General features: G+C 38.7%; 1 protein-coding gene across 7 annotated transcripts in view; it reads left to right on the forward strand.

Moving 5' to 3' along the window:
* Positions 1–17,070, forward strand: part of Ptprt (protein tyrosine phosphatase receptor type T) — a 1,096,883-nt gene that overhangs the window by 666,212 nt on the left and 413,601 nt on the right. The gene's annotated exons all lie outside the window — the stretch shown is intronic.

Raw genomic sequence — 17,070 nt, forward strand, 5'->3', positions numbered from 1 at the left:
GCAATGGGGAGCTTTCAAATGCTTGTTCTTACTGAATTTTTCATTAAGCTTTAAAGAACACAATGACTAAAGTAAATGATTCAATAATCAAATTCCAGTGGAGAGCAAAGTCAGAGATCAAAGATTCCTTTTGCTTCTTTTTGTTTTCCATGGTCACAGATGACTGAGAATAACCAGTGTCCTTTACAGACAGAGCAGGAAGAATAGATATTCCTCCTTGTTATTCAGAGAAGAGTTAATTTGCACATTTAAAGCAGTAGTTACTGTTGCTCATATCAGAGTCACACTCCTCCTGTGACCCTAAGAATCTTTCCTCTCAACAAATAACTGAAGAGTCAAATGTAGAACAAATCCATTTAAATAGCAAAGTCATGACTCTGTCAGACATATTTATGAAATGGAAGAACACCTTGATATATAGAACACTGGCTGGGTGACTGGTTTGTTTGGGTTAAAATAGGGAAAGAGAAAGGGATGAATCCCTGCTGTGGGATGTTCTGTAGGTCCTGTGGGAGCCCATTCTCAGGTTCTTTGTGGCGTTACCCAGCGGGTCCGTATAGAGGATGATTAGGACCATGGGCCTGAGTGCAGGTGTTTGAGATGGTCTGCACTTGGCTGTGCTGGGGGATGGTCTGTATGTCAAGTTGCTCTGATTGGTTAATAAATAAAACCTGATCGGCCGTGGCTAGGCAGGAAAGATAAGCGGGACTAACAGAGAGGAGATATAAAAGGATAGAAAGGCAGAAGGAGACGCTGCAGCCGCCGCAATGACCAGAGAGGCTGCAGCCGCCGCCATGACCAGAGACACTGCAGCCGCTGCCATGACCAGCAGCATGTGAAGAGGCCAGTAAGCCACCAGCCACATGGCAAGGTATAGATGTATGGAAATGGATCAATTTAAGATAAAAGCACAGTTAGCAAGATAAGGACAGTTGGCAAGAGGCCTGCCACGGCCATACAGTTTGCAAGCAATATAAGTGTCTGTGTTTACTTGGTTGGGTCTGAGCGGCTGTGGGACTGGCGGGTGACAGAGATTTGTCCTGACTGTGGGCAAGGCGGAAAAATCAAGCTACAAATCCCCTTAAATAGAAACTTGAAAGTGATTTCTTTGGTGCAAGAAATGGGCATTTGTATTCTGTGAGATACTATGTTTTGGGCACTCACTGCCAGACTCCCAGAACATAGGACGTGTTGAGTGGTTGCATTGTGAGTGTGTAAATTTGTGGACATTTTTGAATATTTGGTTCATATAGTTCTGAAGAGTCTAATCAAATGTTATGAAATCCAAAAGGTTATAACTTTTAATTACATCTTATTGTAGATAGGATTAAATCTCAAATCAATAGGGAAAGAAAATGCATTAAAAAGCAAGATGATAATGGATCAATTGTACAAATACTTCTTAATTCATCTGTACTTTGAAGAAGTGTGCAAGAATAAAACTCTTTGAACATAAAATTATTAGATTAACCTGAAAACCATCCAAACTGTACAGTTTTCAAAGAGACACATTTATAAAAGTAGAACATGGAAAATTTTGAAGTCAAGAATGGCAAAATATATCATGAAAATACTAACAGAAAAATTGACAAGGCAATATTAACATTAGATAAAACAGGCAAAAAGAACAATGATGTATTATTGTTTTACTAATAAAGGATTTGATTTGCATTTAATTCTTGAAAAGTCTGGTTATTCTTGGAATTTCAACACCTATAAACCTATGTGCACATAACAACATGGAATGTACAAAGAATATGTAGACACAGTTTGACAGAACTGTAGAAATAATTTTATATTGATCAGTTGGAGATTTTTAACCTTTTTCTCCTCATTGAGCAAATGTTTGCTTTCAGTTTTGCTTCAAACAAACTTCTAGGATTGAGGAGACAAAAAAATATAAATCACAATTCCTGGTTTTATGATATGCATATACCCTAGGATGGAAGACATAATACAAACAATATGTCAGGTATTGATAAGTGCTAAGAAAAAAATTTAAATGAAGGTTATGATGCAGAAATTTATGGGGTAAGGGGTCTATTGTTTAGTCCATGGTGAATGTGGGCATCCCTTATAAAGTGATATACAGGAAGCTGTAGAGTCAGCCAAAAACATCAAATATAGAAAAACATTTCAAATAGTAGAATCAGCCAGTGTGCTGAAACAGAGAATATAGAATTCTTGGACCACTCTGTGTACAACAAGGAGATAGTATGTACAGAGTGTGAGAGTTACTGGAGAGCCTAGCAGACAGATGACTTTAACTGACAGATCAAGTAGCTGGATAATGAATAAAGAACAGAGTTTTACAAGACAGTATATAATAACCATATAATATAATAACCATACAATTGAGGAATCTAAAATGATTTACCTAACATTTGCTACAAATTCTTCTCAAAAAGACATAAACAGTTATTTTGAATCAATAATTAATCAATAAAGCAAGTCTGAGATCTTCTGAGTTAGCCTCACCTATTCTCTGACCGCAATGAAATTAAGTTAGAAATGAGAAGAAAACACATAGCACAAAGTTAATAACATTTGAAAATATAAAAGGACTTGTACAAAATATATAGGTCAGTGAGCACATCATAAAAGAACTGTGTAAGCTCTTAAAAATTAAGTGGCAATGAAAATAATGTGAACAAAACCCCAGGGATTTGTCTAAGTCCACACTTGGAGAGAAGTTTACAGTTTAAATTGCTCATAATAACGAAGGGTATTCTAATACTGAATGATGTCATCATCCATCTTTAAAGGTAAGGAATCGTGAATTAAATGAAAAAAGAGGAGGGAGAGGAAATAACCAACCAGAGAAGATATTGATAAAATAAAAATAAAAAAATTACAGAGACATCCAAAGCTCTTTGAAAGGCATTTTTAAATGTCCCGGAGTATAAGCAATTATTGAGTAAAAAACAAGCTTCTTAAACACTCTTTTGGAAAATACAATTTGCTGCACCCACTTTGAGAAGCAATTTGTAGTCACCTGAAGATGTGAGTAGCATAATATCCAGTAGTTTATAGTCTATACCAGAAAAATATTGTATTTGTATTCTCAAGAGATATGAACATGGCCCTCATAGCAGAAGCCAGAACATTGCCTCCAATGTACATCTATGCCAAGAGAAATGATGAATAAATTGTAGTTTATATGTATTTATATAGCATCATGTTATAGGACAGTGAAAATGAGAAAGCCAATACAAAAAGGAACAAGCCTTACAGTGATGTTTGAGTGAAAGCTATAAGATAAAGAATATATATGCATTTTCCATTTAATGTGCACCTCAAAACATGCACAGCAGAACCCTATCTGTGGTGGAGATGTATGATTAGAAGGTGCCTACCCACCTTCCCCAGAGGTGGCGGAGGGAAGAGGGTGTAATAGGAGGGGTACAAGTAGATTTCAATCACTTCGTGCTTGTTCTGTTTCTGAAGGTGTTCATTATAGATAATATTCAATTTTATTATTTTTAGCTGCATATACTTTATTATTTTTACTACCTTACTGAGGATTAAGTTTAATTGTGTAATTTTTCAAACAAAATTTGCTTTTGTTTTTTTCTCTTCTCAATGCCCTGTCCCTCACATGTGCCCTCCTATCCTAGGGACCCACCTTCCTACTTTCATGTCACAGTCTATATATAATTTCTAAGAGCATTTTGCATATGAGATAACTTCTTCTAAAAAGCTGCTAATGAGTGACTGTTAGAAACAACAATTTATTGGGGCTGGAGAAATGACTCAGCAGTTAAGAACACTGGCTACTTTTCCATTGGACCCAATTTGATTCTAAGCAACCACATGGTGGCTTACAACTATCTGTAACTCCATTTCCAGGCATCTGATACCCTCTTCTGTTCTCCCTAAACACCAGGCATGCCTCATGTGGTGCATAGATATGCATACAGACAAAACACCCACACACATAAAATAATAATTTTAAAAAGAAATTACAATTTACCAATTACTAAAATAAAATAATATATCATGGCTTTGAAAGATGTAACTGACAATACTAACTCAAGAAGAGATATGAAATGGATGTAATTTTTAAAAAATCAATAATTGAAAAAAATCTTCTGAGGAGAGTAATGCAAACCTGAATCAACAAAACATTCAGAATTATCTTTTTTTTGCAAATTCTCCCAGTAATTATAAAACACAAGAATACTCCCTAATAAACCTAAGATGTCTTCCTCTGACCTCCTAGGGCAAAAAGATAAGGAAATTCAAGCCTAACATCACTTGAGTTAAGAGTGAAATCAGCACTGTGTATTCACACACATCATGGCAAAAGCAGAGCAAAAAGGCATAAATTGGAACGACCGCTTTCAAAAACTGACCAGGAAATAGTAAACTTTCTGTGTAAAAACAAGATGGTGACTATTTTTGAAACTTGGTCTGTTATATAATCTCTAACATAACCCTCCAAATCCTACCATTGCTCTAGGGTGGCCAAAACAAGAGCAAAGCATGTCAGTATACTTTGATAAAAGCCTTCTTCAAAAAGTATTACCAGACTGATTTTCACCTAAGAGTTGCAGTTTGTCTATTCTTCATAAGGAGAGAATGAATCTAAGTGTGTAACTACCCCATACCAAATGATCTCATTTGTGGGTATATTCACAAGAGAAATATCCACAATACCTTCAACAAACTATATGTAATTATGTAAAGTGGTTTTCATAGCAGCACTCTCCCTCTGTATGTGTGTATGTGTGCGTGCATGCATGTGTGTGATTACTCATGTGTGTATATATGTGTGCATACATGTGTGTACCTATATATACATGTGTGTGTGCATGCATGTGCACACCGGTGTATAGTGTGTATGCACATGTGTGTGGTTCATGCATGTTTATTAGTGTGTGTGTGCATGCATGTGTATCTGTGTGTTCACGTGGGGGGAAATGCAGCTGCATATTTGATGTGTGTCTGCAAAGGCCGAAGGTTAATAACTGGAGGCCTTCTTCAACCACTCTCCACCTTATATATTGAGGCATGATCTCTCCCTGAACAGGGAGCTTGCCAATTCAGCTAGTCCATCTAGCCAGTTTGCTTTGGGGAACCTTGTTTTCTGCCTCCCAAGGGCTTTTATTGCAAGCAGTTGACAACCTGGTCTGGCACTTGCCTTGGCTCTAGGAATCCAAACTCTGGATGCCAAGCACTTTATCCTCTGAACCCTCTCCTTGGCCCTTGTAGCACTATTCTTAATAGGTAATAACTTGAAATAATTATAAATGCTGCTCAGTGGTAGAATAACTAAAGGAACTGAGGAATGCTTATATTACGTAGTATTGTATTCATTGAGAATGGAGGTGGGTAAATTCACACAAAAATATGAGGATGAAGAAAATAGGCCAAAAAAATGCATGCTTGTGATTCCATGGATAGAAAACTCCAAGAGTAGGTAAAATATTGCTTGGAAGTACCAGCTGCAATTTAAGTTCCCTTCTGTGAGTTAAGGGATGGGGGAATGCCATGTTGGAGCCTCGGAGGTGTTGTTTGTCCTGCGGGCTGCACAGGAGTGTTTGCTTTATGGAAGGACATCGAGGTGTTTGCTTTTGATTTATAATATGCATGTATAATGGCAATTGAAACTGGAGAAGTGAAAAGATTAATAGATGGAGACAAAGTTAGGTTCAATGAGGAAATACAAGGGCTGTCTAACACTGGAAAATATGTTAATGTAATTACCACATTAATCAATCCAAATAGAAGAATCAAGATGAATAGATGAATAGAATCTCTTGCTAAAATTAAAAACCCATTGATAGTAAACTAAAAAGGATTTCATCAATCTTAAAAAAAGAACTTTCTTAATCTGATAAGGAACATATTTAAAAATCAGACAAAGCACCATAAAAATGATAAAGTATGAAAACATTGCACCAAAACCAAAGAAAAATGAGGAAGAAACACACCATCCCTACTTCTTGCATGATACTGAAGATTTTGGTCATGGTCAAGAATTATTCTAAGGAAAATTATTGGAAGGAAAGGAAACCAGTATGCCAATCACCTGTGGCAAGGCTATCTATTGAGAAAAAAATGAATGAATGCACTTACAATTGTAGTAAATTGGGGGTAATGAAAGGCTATATCAGCTTCAATAAAAACTGGATCAGTGAATAAGTCATTTACACCTTTGTGGAGCAATTGTAAATTTTAATTTAAAATCATCAGAACAGCTATTACCATTTTATTCAAGATTTATCTTATTCTTATTTATGTGTATGCATGTACTTGTATGTATGCATTCATATGTGTTTACAGGTACTCACATAGAACAGAAGAGGGAGTTGGATAGCCTAAAACTGGAGTTAAATTACAGTAAGCTGTAATTCTTGCACATATATTGGAAGGAAACCTATTTATTTGCATGAGAATTTGAAACCCTAAGTTGGTGTCTAGGGTGTTATGCTTGGATACTTAGAACTTGTGTTTTGTTTTTTTTTTTTACGTATCTCAATTACTTATGTTAAAATTGGTTTTAGAACTCAGCCACCTTTGCACATAGTTATTGAAACACCACTTGGAAATTATGTGGATGTCTTTCGATAATTCCCAGAGAATTGTGGATCTTTCCTCTTCTTGGTGATTCTTTTGGCATGCAGACTGTGGCACAGGGCATGGAAAATGCACAAGTTTTAGACTTGGCTCTTCTACTTCTGGGCCTTGATTACCTTTTAAGTCACCTGGTGAAGACCTGGCATAGGAAGTGCTGATGGAACTGTCCCGAGATACAGAAAATATTGGTGAGAGGGTTTGCCTGCCCAGTCACTATTCTCGACCTCACATGAACTCATCCATTGACTCAAGATGATTTGAGCAAAGAAAATACAGCATAAAGAATGTGCCACTTTCTTTGATTCCCCTTTGCTATTAGGTTTTCTACAGCTGACATTTGAATCTCACTGTCCTCATCTATATGTAAGGCAGCTCTGATGATGTTTAAGTTCTTGCGTGCTCTTGCAACAGAGCTTAATACTCAGGGACCACAGATTAAGGCAGGGACCCATAGTAAAGACAAGATACATACATAGACAAGTAGATCCCTAGATTGATAATCCCAGAGTCCTCTGAAGGGTTCAGTATTCTAGGAGATCAGTAAGAGTGGAACCACTTGCACTAAGAAAATAAGAAAAGTTTTAGGATGATATGGTGCTAAATTAAAGCCAACACTTTTTGTTAAGTAGAGGAGTAATTTTTGCTTTATAAAATTTTGAAAATTACAGAGGATTGTGAACAAAGAAAAATATTATTTCATATATCTATAAATCTATCAGTTTACCCAATATTCATCTATTCATATATCCATGTATCTATCTAACCATCCATCCATCCATCCATCCATCATCCATCCATCCATTCATCCTTTATATTGACTCTTCCACCCATGTATACATCCATTAATTCACATTTAACTACCCATTATGTGACAACTGTGATTTTAGATACTGAAAAAACAACAAAAATACACAAAGTTTTTGTTCTTGTGTATTGCATTTTTTTCAGTCTAATCCTGTAAGTGACCAATTGCATATGCACACTAACAAGATAATTTCTGAAAAAGACAAAGATAAGTAAATATAGTAGCTTATTGTGATATGGACAACAAGGGAAAGGAGATTTTCATTTAGCTCATGAAAGGTCTTTTTGATTACATATTACCTCAACCTACAGCATAGAGTTCACAGCTGACATGTGGTGCATCCCTTCCTGGGTGCCTGCTCACCTGCTATCTTCCCAACTCTGTGCTCTCACAGCCCCAACTTCATTATTCCTTATAATTAAGGCTTCCCTGTGCGTCATCATAACATTTGCACTGAGAAAACTTGTTTCCTTAATTTTCTCAAGGATCAATAAAAACAAATTAAAATAGAGGATTAGAGGTGTCTTCTTGCCACATTATTTTTCTGAGAACAAAAGATGTAGTGATATCATCCTTATTTCTCTAGAGGTCCCTAACCGTAATATAAAGCCATTTAGTACACTTTCAGTTGGTAATAACTCACTGCTTCTTTTCGTTTCCTCCAGGGAAGCAAGGGGAGGAGAAAAATGCAGGTAGGCAAAAGGATTGGGATGAATGAGAAAAGCCGCTGCCTCCATATTGTAAGAGGCATTATGAGATGTGTCATTTTTGATAGTCCATTTCCTGAAAGTAAGGGGAGAGGAGGGGCAGTATGACTTGGGGTATGCAGCTCTTCAGCAAATGAAGAGGTAAGATGGAAGATGGTAAGGAGGTAGAAGTGAGCTTGGCAAAAGCTAAGGGCTGCATTCGGGAATGTGCTGAACATTTTGGGGAATAGAAAAGGGGGATGCTGTTTCTGCTTCCAGTAAATTGAAAGAGACAATTCCATCAGGTAAGACAGGGAAACCTTTTCTCAAGACCTCCTAGGGAACAACCAAAGGACCAAAGGATGCATGTGTATAGAAGGCAAACTATGCCTATCTTTGACAAATGTTGTGGGAATTCTGCGTTTCAGTGTGGAAAACCTAATCCTTCATTGTGATAAGTACTGTAGGACTTGGATTATGATCACCAAGTTTATATCCTAGCTGTGTACCACTCTGAGCCTTTGTTTTTTCATCTGTGATATTAAAAGCTCCTTATGAGGAGCTATGAAGATGGAATAAGATTATGGACATACAGGACTTAAACAACAAGGGAATGGATGTTATTGCAAATGATGAAAATGATGAATTTCTTGACCTAAACTGAGTCCTCCTCAGATTCTCCCACCCCTTTCATGGGTGAGTAAACTCAGTCTTGCAGTCATTACAAATAGAGTTAGTAGAAAAGTACCTACACTTAAATGTCTGCTGTGCTGGTTCCTGGCTGTATGACTTAGTCATTGTGATTCTAAGACCCTTGGCCATTTCACCCATAAAATAGAACATCACAGTTTGTAATTGTAGTAAGTAAATTTGTGTGAACAAGGTGCTTAGCCAAGTGCCTGGCACATATTACTTAAAACTGCACAACATGGACAGGTGTTTGCAAGTTATGGCAGGTTTTTTTTTTTTTATGATTACGATGTGAGGTGGAAACAAGTTAATGACTGAACTGGGAGATAAGTCTATTGAAACAGAAGAATATCAAGTGGGTAAAAAATGAGCAAAGATGTTGAATATCTGAAAAGTATAATTATTAAACTCAATCATAGTAAGATACCGAGAAGTTAATGTTGAATAATTTTGATAGATGGAAATCTAACCCCAAGCAACAAAGATATTATTTGAACACACACAGAACTGTCATACAAATAAAGCATGTATTAACCTATGTAAAAGAAAATTAAAGAATCCTTGTCACAAAGACCATGTTCCCCAATAAATAATACAATAGTGCAATAAAATAGGAGATTAATTATCAAAAAAATAGTTTATAAAATCTCATGGATCTGACAACTAAATTACATACTGCCAGATTATACTTAGGTGAGAGCAAAGTCCTCGAGGAATCATAGAGTGAATAGTAATGACAGATCAGAGAATATCTGTACTTGTATAACAGATCAAAATCCACACATACAGGCAAATGGAATTTTAAAGTAAGTTACCAGGTAATAGAGGTTGAGAAGCAATGGTCTATAAATACAGATAGCAAAATAAACAAGCAAACAAATGAAAACAAACAGCAGGAGAAGATGTTCCACATAACCAGCCACTAGGGAAATACACGCTAAAACTGCGGTGAGGCAGAGCACCACTCGATATTCATCTGAGTGGCTCATGCAAGAGCAGCCGTGATGTCAAATGCTAGTGAGGATATGGAGAAACTGGACCTCTCAGGTATTAAGGTATTAATCTTGACAGGGGTAGGGATGGAGGCATGTCAAGTGAAATAGTTTCTGGAGGGAAGCCAGTCTTTTTTTTTTATTTTAGTTTTTGAATTTTTAATTACATTTGTGTGTACATGTATGTGTATGTACATCCAAATGCCATTGCGAGTGCACGAGGAGGTCAGAGGACAACTTGCAGGCATCAGTTTTCTCATTCCACAATGCAGGTCCTGCAGTCAAGCGCAGCTCAACATGCTTAGCAGCAAAGTGCCCTTACCCATTGAGCCCTCTGGCCGACTGTAGTCTGTTTATTTTATGTGTGAAAGAGCTTGTTCTCTAATCCAGTGGCTGTGTTCCTGGACACCCATGACACAAACATAAAACATCATCTTCACACAAAAGCTAGTACATGAGGAGCCACACTAAAGTTATTCATCATAACCCGAAATTAGAAACTATCCAAGTGCCTTTCAATGGCTGGATTATTAAACAACTTTGAGGCAGCTGCACCATGGAGTACTACTAAGCAATAAACAGGTCCAAACTGTTGGTATGTGACAATTTGGATGAGTGCCTAGGGAGAAGATCTTCTGAGACAAAGTATTAAATGTTATTTCATTTATATAATTTCTTTCAAATCATACAGTTATAGAAGTGATGATCAGGTTACTGCCTGAGAGGGGTTTCAGTCTGGAAGGGAGGAAAAAGAGAGAGAATGGCTTCAATAAGTAGTATAAATACCTTAGTCAGTTCCTGCAGCGATATCAAAGTCCCTCAGGCCAGGTAATCTCTAAGGATGCAGATATCCCACAGTTACAGATGCTGCAGGTGATCAGGGGTCACTCTTTGCTCCAAGGCAGTACCTTGTCACTTCTTTCTCTAGAGGGAGCAGGGCTGGGTCTATACATGACTGGCAGGAGTGAACTCACCTTGGTGCTTTATATAAGACAATAACCATTCCCATGACTCTTCCCAATCACCTCCTAAGGTGCATCCACTATAAGATGCTTTAGAAACAAATGTCAGCGTGAGCTTTGTAGGCATCCCAAACATGCCGACCATAGTGGTATGGGAGTCCTGTGATGGTGTGCTTCTGTGTCTTGACTGTAGTGCTTATCCCAGGAAGCTGCACATGTCAAAATTATATAAAATTAAATACAAGTGTGCACAAGGATGTGCATGTGAGGTCTGAGTTAACACTGTGGCTTGAGATAGTGATAATTTCCTCTGTGCATTTTACATCAGATGTTAACAGTCAGGGAGGCTGGGTTACAGTTCTCAGGGAAGTCTTGTATGGTTCTTTGCCACCTCTTATGAATCTGTAATCATTCTTAAATGCTAAAAATGAGCTAAGCATTCAACTCAGGAATATCAGAAAAAGTCCAAATGAGCAAGGAAAATATTAACTGAATAGAGAATTAAAAAATATATATAATTTGGTTCTTTGAAAAGAATGCTAAAAAAAAGCCAGTGGATGAAAGAAAGACATGGTAAAACACAAATATTTTTAAAGTAGGAATATAATGAATCCTGTGCTGTTGAACTGAGAACTTTGAATGCATGTAATTATGGGAAAACTTCAAATGACAAACTTAGCATAAGGACAAAGAGAACCATTCAGTGGATCAATGGGATTAAAGAAATTGAAATGATTGTCAAGCAGTTCTCAAAAACACTAGCCCCTTAACAAGAAGGCACAAGATCAAGCCAGTCAAAAGTTTCAGTGTGGATGGGGACACCTCTCCTAAGTTCCTACCTCTGTTAGAAGAGCTACTGTCGGTTGATGGATGCTGAGGAAGAGTCTTCCTTCTTTGGGGATTTGGCCACAGCCAGCTAGGTTGCTTGTGTCCCAGTGGATGGCCACACACTCATGTGCATATAGGCAGCACCACTAGGACTCAGGGGTTTATTAACATCAACAATGATGACAACAATAACAAAGATTACATGAAGTTGGGAGGTCTAAGTGAGGACAGTGAAAACATCAAACTGGATGACTCCATGGGTAGAAAAAAAGGTATATTGATGTATTGATGATCAAACTTCCAAGACTGTATCTTGAAGTGGGGGAAGGGCAAAGAGCAAACTGGAAGAAAAGCAAGTAGCTTTTATGATAGTAGGGTCGGGGTCTTTTAGCTGATTGAGGCTGTTCTGTTGATAAGAACTAGACACTCTTGCCCTGGGTCAGAGGTTCTCAATTTATGGGTACCACATATCAGATATCCTGCATATCAGATATTTACATCATGATTCATAACAGTAGCAAAATTACGGTTATGAAGTAGCAATGTTATGTTTGGGGGTCACCACAACATGAGGAACAGTTTTAAAGGGTGGTTAAGAACCACCGACCTAGGTAGTTGACCTTAAAGAAAAGATTAAAGGGAGTTCAGGGCAGATTAAAGGACATTCCTGGGAAACAGGAAGCCCACCTTTAAGCTTCTGTTTACCTGGCCAGAGTCTGTCTGTCTAGGACTTTGTCACCAGCACTGCCTTTTGGGGGGCTGCTTTGAACCTAACAGGAGGCAGTAGAGGTAGGGAGTATTAGGGGGAGTTGGAGGCAGGTAGTGGTGGATGGTTATGGTCAAAATACATTTTGTAAAAGTATGGGAAATCAAAAACATAAAAACTACCATTGAAAACAGCAGCTACATAGACCCTATCTCAAAAACAACAACCATGACATCAAAACCCACCAAGCTCACATGACTGGTGAGTGGTAGGTTCTAACCAGTTATCAGAAGAGGTTCAACTTTTAAATTTAATGCTATTTTTTTCTATAAAATAAAACAAATGGAATTTCTTTCCTTTTATGAAGTTACTGGAACCTTAGTTCCAAAATCAGATGAAAATATAAGATAAGAAAATACAGGCTATCCGGGCAGTGGTGGCACACGCCTTTAATCTCAGCATTCAGGAGGCAGAGCCAGGCGGATCTCTGTGATTTCGAGGCCAGCCTGGGCTACCAAGTGAGTTTCAGGAAAGGTGCAAAGCTACACAGAGAAACCCTGTCTCGAAAAACCAACCAACCAACCAAACAAACAAACAAAAAGAAGATACAGGCACATTTAATGTATGCATGTATAGAGAAAATATTTGAAATGAAATACAGCCAATGGGCCCAACACTGTTTACAAAAATATTAATTGTGTACATGGAAGCTTATCTCAGAACTGAGTTAATTTCAATAACAGCATAATTCATTACTTTAATATAAGTGATATAAATCATATGGCTATTTACATAAGACAAACATTTGATAAAACCTTGTCACCAATTTATCATCTTATTTCCAAAGTCTTTAGAAAACAGAAGGAAATTTTTAAATTTCCATGCTTTATTAAATAAAATCCTTCAGGAAATATGACCCTTGATACAGAACATTTAAAGAGTGAGACACAGGCATATCTCTATGAATTCAAGGTCAGACTGGTCTGCTTAGAGAGTACTAAAACAGGCCAGGTTAAAGAGTGAGACCCTGTGGTGGTTTAAATGAGAACTGACACCCACACCCACCTCCCCCACCCCCCCACCCACTCCCCACCCCCAGTAGGCTCACATATTTGCAGGCTTAGTCACCAGTAGGTGAACTGCTTAGAGGGATTAGGAGGTGTGGCCTTGTTGGAGGAGGTATGTCATTGGGAGTAGGCCTTGAGGTTTCAAAAGCCCACACCAGGCTCTGCAATGTAATTCTCAGCAACTTCTCTCACAGCATATCTACCTACACTCTAGTACCAATTCTGCCATGCTTCCTGCCTTGATGATAATGGACTAACACTCTGAAACTATAAGCAATCCCCAATAAACGCCTTTATAAGAGTTGTCTTAGTTGTAGTGTCTCTTTACAGCAATAGAACACTAAGACAGACCTTGTCTCAAAAACTAACTAAATAAATAAATAAAAGGAAGAGTAAACTCATTGAAATTAGAGGAAAGTAAAGGGAACAATACTTAGAGTTCATCAGATTGACCAAGATTAGAAAAATTGGATAATGTCACTGATTGTCATGAGTGTGTTGGTACACAAACATTCTCATACAACTAGGAGTTGAGGGTGTATGACAGCACTTTGCCAATTAAGTTTCATCATCAGACAATACTTCTCTCCTAGGACCATATATACTGGAAAGAGGCTCATGCAAATTCTCATAGGGATATACTGTAAAAGGTCCCCTGCAGCATAATTTTTGGTAGTCATTACTGGGGAGCAGATCCTTCAGTGGGGAGTAGACTGACCCAGTAGGAAGGTATGAACCTTAAAATCCCATGTAGTGGTTGGAAGTGGTTCACTAAGGGCACACAGGGGCATAGATGCATGTCAGAGGAATAGTACTGAGCAGCAAAGCAAGAAAACTGGAATATATTCCAATTTACATAATTAAAATGCATGCATACTAATCAATTGCATGCATTTTTAAAAATTCATTCAAGCAAGAGAACATATGTAGAAATAACATTTCAATGGGAGGAAAGGCAATGAAGGTGAAAATGGAGATAAAAATGCAGAAATATATAAATGCAGAAATGTATAAATGCAGAACGATATTTGGGGATTGTATGGGCTTCAATTGCTATTGTAATGAGTCACACTGCACAGGCATCTATTTTTATGGTCAGAAGATCAAAATAGTTCTTCAAGGCTGTTCCTTTTGCAGAGTTTAGGTGAGAATCAGTTTCCTTGCCTTTTTCAAGGAGGCTGCCTACATTCCTTGGCTTGGGGCTGCTTTCTCTATCTTTGGTATCAGTAGAGAGGCATCCTCTCTCTCTTTGCATCTTCTGTTCTGTTTCTAAGGACCTTTTGATGCAATGAGTCTACCTAGTTGCTCCAGGGAAACCTCCCACTTCAAGTTTCTCAACTTAATCATCTCCAGTGTGTTTTTGCACAGATGGTAACAGGTTCCAGTTGACACAGAACGGACTATATATTTCCAATCACCGGAGATTTGGTACCAAGACAGATGATGTTAGTACATGTGGATGCGTGTGGTCTGAGCAGACATGTGTGTGGTAGGGGAGTATAACTAGCCTGAGCAGTTTGTCAGATGGCTCAGCCAGTTCACTTTGACACTGAGAAGGCCAGAGTAACTTTCCTAGCTGTGTCCCTTTGTCCCAGAGAATCATCGCATAGCAGTCCACACAGGCAGAGAGAGGCCACTGTCTTACATTTTGTGGATTCAGCAGAAACTTCTGGATTTCTAGATACTTGGTGCAAAACCAGACTTCCCTTCCTCCAGAGAAACTAGTCCTGGACTGTGGGATGCTCTGGCTAGCCCTATAACCAAAGCATAGACATGTGTTGATCTGGAAGGTATGAGCTATTGTTTAGCAAGTATTGACCCACACTGCTTTCTCCTTCCATCCTCTGTGGATAGCAGCCCCACTCCTGATGGGTTTGCCCATGGGATCTGCCTTGGCTGACACAGTCAGTATTCACAGACATTACATGAAGAGCTTTAGGAAAATGTGCACAGATTGGTTTAATTCTGGCAAATCTTTCAAAGAAAACACAGGGCCTGGGGAGTGCTGATCTAGAATAAATAGAACAAACCTGAAAACATATAAAAAACTCCAGCCAAGCTGAGCCCAGTCTGGATAAAACAAGAGCATGTAAGAACTCAAAAATAAATACCTGGTTGTAGAGCTTGGGAGTGGTTAATACACAGCACTATGGTGTGTCACTACTACACCAATGTGCATATAGAATTTTATTCAAACCTCACAGGAACCATAGGAGATAAAGGGTTAACCTATGTATTTGGGATTGAGAGTTCATAAATAAGGCTTGATGGGAGAGAGAGAGAGAGAGAAGGCATAAAAACATGAGAATGGTAAGCATCTGAGAAAGGTCTGTGTAAATTGAGGTCTGATGAAAAGTAGGAAAAGCAGGGTCAGAAATTTTTTATTCGTTTTACATACCAACTACAGATCCCCCTATTTCCTCCTCTGAAAAGGTAAGGCCTCCCATGGGGAGTCAGCAAAGTGTGGTACATTCGGTTGAAGCAGGTCCAAGCCCCTTCCCCTGCATCAAGGCTGTACAAGGTGTCCCACCACAGGTAATGGGCTCCAAAAAACCAGCTCATGTACCAAGGATGGATCCTGATCCTACTGCCAGGGGGCCCCGTAAGCAGACCAAGCTACACAATGTCTTGCTTATGCAGAGGGCCTAGTCCAGTCCCATGGAGGCTCCACAGCTGTTGGTCTAATGTTTATGAGTTCCCACTAGTTTGGTTCGGTTGTCTCTGTAGGTTTCCCCATCATGATCTTGATGCCCCCTTGCTTGTAGAACCCCGCTTCCCTCTCTTCAACTGGACTCGTGGAGCTTGGCCTGATGCTTGGCTGTGGATCTCTGCATCTGCTCGACTCTTATAAAAGAAAGCATTCAATGGCAGGCTTGCTAACAGTTTCAGAGGGTCAGTCCATTATCATCATAGCAGGAAGCATGGCAGCAGGCATGCAGTCATGGGGCTGAGAGCTTTATTTCCTGAATCACAGGCAGGCAGGTCAAGAGAAACATTGGGAATATGTGGGCATTTGATGTCAAAGCCCACCTCTAATGACGCATCTCCTCCAACAAGTCTGTACTTAGTTTAACAAGACCAGGCCTCCCAATCCTTCCCAAACAGTTCCACTAACTGGGACCAAACATTAAAATATATAAGCTTATGGGGGCCATTCTCATTTAAACCACCACAGTGATCATCTTTACAATTCTGATAGGAAAATATCCTCATTTGGTGTCTTATGTAAAATCTGTAAGACCATGCTACCATATCCCAGCAAGGGGCCAGCCTTCATAATGGAGCTTCAGCCAGGAAACACAGTGTATGCGTTTTATCCCATCACTAAAAGACAAACAAGCAGGACAGAAAGTGCTTCATAAATGGTCAAGGGGCATTGGGAGGGCTAAGGTGTTGTCTGGCTCCCTATTCTCTTTCCTCCATGTCCTACCTGGCTTCCCTTTTTGGTGTTTGGCAAAGTCACTAGAATAGATAGCTTTACTTCACACCACTCATTTCCATCCTCTTTGGCTAGGTAGGTCCCAAGTGAGACTGGACAGAGAAAAAGCTTCCTTTAACTGACAGTGGTTTTTATTTGAAAATGTTCCTACAGTTTAATGATACTCTTGTACATTTCAAAGAATAAAGCTTTGGACATCATAAAAAAGCTTGGTAGGCATTTCTGGGGCTGCTGACACAGCAGGGCTCGTCAAGGTCCAGCAGTCCTGAACAGTGTCTATAGATTAATGCAATTCCTTGTGAGATCAAGGGTG

This window comes from Peromyscus maniculatus, chromosome 4 (genome assembly GCF_049852395.1).
Source record: "Peromyscus maniculatus bairdii isolate BWxNUB_F1_BW_parent chromosome 4, HU_Pman_BW_mat_3.1, whole genome shotgun sequence".
Classification (NCBI taxonomy): Eukaryota; Metazoa; Chordata; class Mammalia; order Rodentia; family Cricetidae; genus Peromyscus; species Peromyscus maniculatus.